The 3,741-nt window shown below is 37.6% G+C and overlaps 1 pseudogene; it reads left to right on the top strand.

Annotated features, from left to right (window-relative positions):
- Positions 1–832: 832 nt before the first annotated feature.
- Positions 833–1,149, top strand: LOC130834003 (60S ribosomal protein L36a-like; annotated as a pseudogene).
- Positions 1,150–3,741: the final 2,592 nt, after the last annotated feature.

Genomic DNA, 3,741 nt, shown 5'->3' on the forward strand with positions numbered 1-3,741 from the left:
CTCAGCTATAAAAAGGAATGAAATGGAGCTATATGTAATGAGGTGGATAGACCTAGAGTCTGTCATACAGAGTGAAGTAAGCCAGAAAGAGAAAAACAATATTGTATGCTAACTCATATATATGGAATCTAAAAAACAAACAAACAAACAATGGTGCTGATGAACCCAGTGACAGGACAAGAATAAGGATGCAGATGCAGAGAATGGACTAGAGGACACTGGGTTGGGAGGGTGGGGGGCGAAGGTGAAGCTGGGACGAAGTGAGAGAGTAGCATAGACATATATATACTACCAACTGTAAAATAGATAGCTAGTGGAAGTTACTGTATAACAAAGGGAAATCAACTCGATGATGGGTGATGCCTTAGAGGGCTGGGATGGGGAGGGTGAGGGGGAGTCACGGAGGGGATATGGGGATATGTGTATAAATACAGCTGATTGACTTTGTTGTACCTCAAAAGCTGGTACAAGAATGTAAAGCAATTATATTCCAATAAAGAGCTTAAAAAAAAAGGTTAACAAAACTTTAAAACTTTTAGGAAAAAAATGAATATCTTTTAAGTATCTTTAAATTAATCAAGGCACAAAAAAAAGATATGTAATAAAACCATTTGCAAAGAGAGTTTAAAACAGACAATATTAAACTATATATAGATATAGATAGATATAGCTATAGATATAGATATAGATAGATATAGATATAGATATAGATATAGATATAGATATAGATATAGATATAGATATAGATATATAGGATCCTAAAAGGATAAGTACAACGTTATTAGAATTTATGGGGTGTTTTTCTTTCCATGCCAATAGCACTCTTGCAAACATGGTGAACATTCTTAAAATCCAGTGGACTTTCTGCAAGAAGTATGTCAACACCAACCCCACAAAATGACACAGTACAAGAAGGGCAAGGATTCTCTGTATGCCCATGGAAAGCAGCACTGTAATAGGAATCAGAGTGGCTACGATAAGCATAAACTAAGCTGTTTTTCTGGGAAAAGGCTAAAACTACAAAGAAAATTGTGCTAAGGCTTGAACATGTTGAGCCAACTTCAGGTCTAAAAGAATGCTAGATATTCAGAGATGCAAGCTTTTGAACTGGGAGGAGATAAGAGAAAGGGCCAGGTGATCCAGATCTAAGCTTCATCTTTTGTTTAGTTATGAAGACAATAAAATTTTGAGGTTATGTTCTCTTCATTTAGTTCCTTTGTTCTTTGGGGAGGGAAATAAAGTAGTGCCATCAACAAAATTCCCCTTGCAGGGAAATGTATGCTTTAAAAACATGTATGGAGTGGAGGGATGAGGATACAATTTGTTTTTTTTTTTTTTTTTTTTGGTTGGTTGGTTGGTTTATATATATTTTTTTTTTATTGGTTGTGTTGGGTCTTCATTGCTATGTGTGGGCTTTCTCTAGTTGCAGTGAGCAGGGGCTACTCTTCGTTGCAGTACTCAGGCTTCTCATTGTGGTGGCTTCTCTTGTTGCAGAGCATGGCTCTAGGCTCTTGGGCTTCAGTAGTGTGGCACATGTGCTCAGTAGTTGTGGCTCACAGGCTCAGTAGTTATGGTGCACAGGCTTAGTTGCTCTGCAGCATGTGGGATCCTCCCAGACCAGGGATCAAACCCATGTCCCCTGCATTGGCAGGTGTATTCTTAACCACTGCACCACCAGGGACGCCCCAGGGATACAATTTGGAATGGGCATATTGGCAGCCACAGGTATAGAGGTAATGATCTATTTTTTTTAATTGGGTGATATATATGAAGGTTTATTTTATTTATGTTTATAAAACTGGATATGTACTATTTTATATATGATATAATACACAAATTAAAGATTTTAAGTCAAATGCAGGATGCTAAAAAGCCTAATAGGAAAGTAAAAATCTAAAAAGCTAATTGAGATAGAAAAAGATAAGCAAACTTTCTTAAAATCTTAACATTTTCATGTCCCTCAACTTTAAAGGAAAGAAGCCAAAATAAATGTGGCCCTTACTTATACTTTACTAAATTTGGTAAAGCACCCATGAACTATACTCTAGAAGCTTAAAAACCAGACAGGACTTCGTGAAGTTCTTTTTTTATTAGTCTTCTCAAAATTTATGGATTGTAGCTAAGTATATCTTTCTGTCTAGGAAAGAGAACAAGGGAGTGGAAATTATGACCAAATATCCCTCCCTCCCTCCCTCCTTCCATCCTTTCTCTCTCCTTCTGTATTAGTTTTAGTTTTCTAATATGGTATAACAAATTACAAAACAAACAACAACAACAAAAAAGACACACACACGCAGAGAAGCTTAAGACAAAACAAATTTATTATTTCACAGTTTCAGGTCAGGAGCCTGGTCGCAGGTCAACTGGGTCCTCTACTCAGAGTCTTACCAGGCAAAAAAGCAAGGTGTGACCAGAGCTGTGATCTCATCTGTGACTCAGAGTCCTCTTCCAAGCTCATTCAGATTGTTGGCAGAATTCAGTTCCTTGTGGTTGTAGGACTGAGGTCCCAGTATTCTGGCTAAGTGTTGGCTGCTGGTCTTCAAAGCCAGCAGGAGATATCTATCATGCTTCAAATCTAACTTCTTTTAAGGGCGCACCTGATTGTGTCAGACCCTCCTGGGGTAATCTCTCTTTTGTTTAATACAAATTCAACTGACTAATGACCTTAATTACAGCTGGAAACCACAAGTTATTTAAGATGTCTGAAATATAGAGTGACAGGTGGCATTGAGTGGGAGAAAATTAAAGAAAAAAAGCTAAGTCACATAAGACATTGTAAGCCAATTATGGATTGTGGCTCTAATCATAGCAACAGTTAGAACCCATGAAGAAGTGAAGGTTTGTAAGAACAAAAATATTAGACCTGCATTTTAGAAGAATGGCTCTAGGGGGCAGTAAGAATGATAACGAGGACAATTCATTTGAGCAAGTATTTGTAGAATGAAAGAGAAACTTTTGTGGCAAAAATAACTCCAGAAACTACCCCCCAAAATAAAACAGCATGTTCTCAAAAATGCTTGAAGTTGAAAAACAATTATTATAACCAGGAAAAAGTCATATGCCCTTCCTCCTCTAGCCTACCACAAATATACACATATGGCTTTTGATAGAATAGCTGAGAAAAAGGAAAGTCAAAATGCAAAGAGAATAAATAACCTTTAAGGGAGAAGCACACTGCAATCCATACTATATCTTTATCTACTGTTGCCAGATAGGGTAAAATTTCATCCTTAAATGTCCTTGAAGTCAAAGGGATACAGAAAACTTGGCCAGTTACAAAGTCATTGTGTCCATAGGATAAACTGTTCAGGAGAACAAACATGCCTGATGGTGAGATTGAGTGAAACTTTTCCCATGGATCCTCTGTTATTTTAAGTAATAAAACTCTTGGTGTCAAGAGTTGGGAGAGGTCAAAACAGAGGAGTGACCAATGCACAGGTGAGTTTGCCAAACAACGTCTCCTGATGATGGGAGGAGAGAATGTGGCTAGACAGAGAGAAGGGGCACACCCTAGTCATAAATCTATCTCCATCTGTGGCATCAAATTACTTCTCATTCGATGTGTCAAAGGGCTTATTTTGTGATTGGAGCATCCCATGGGCATAATAAATTGCCAGCGTTCTCTCTTGACTGACTTGTAAATCTTGGTCCTTCTCAGGGATTAACTACTTGCTAAATTCATTTATCAAAATTAAAACTAGGTTTTCAGAATGTTGCCCTCCAAATCCCAAGGAACTATGA

This window comes from Hippopotamus amphibius, chromosome 12, assembly GCF_030028045.1.
Source record: "Hippopotamus amphibius kiboko isolate mHipAmp2 chromosome 12, mHipAmp2.hap2, whole genome shotgun sequence".
Lineage (NCBI taxonomy): Eukaryota > Metazoa > Chordata > Mammalia > Artiodactyla > Hippopotamidae > Hippopotamus > Hippopotamus amphibius.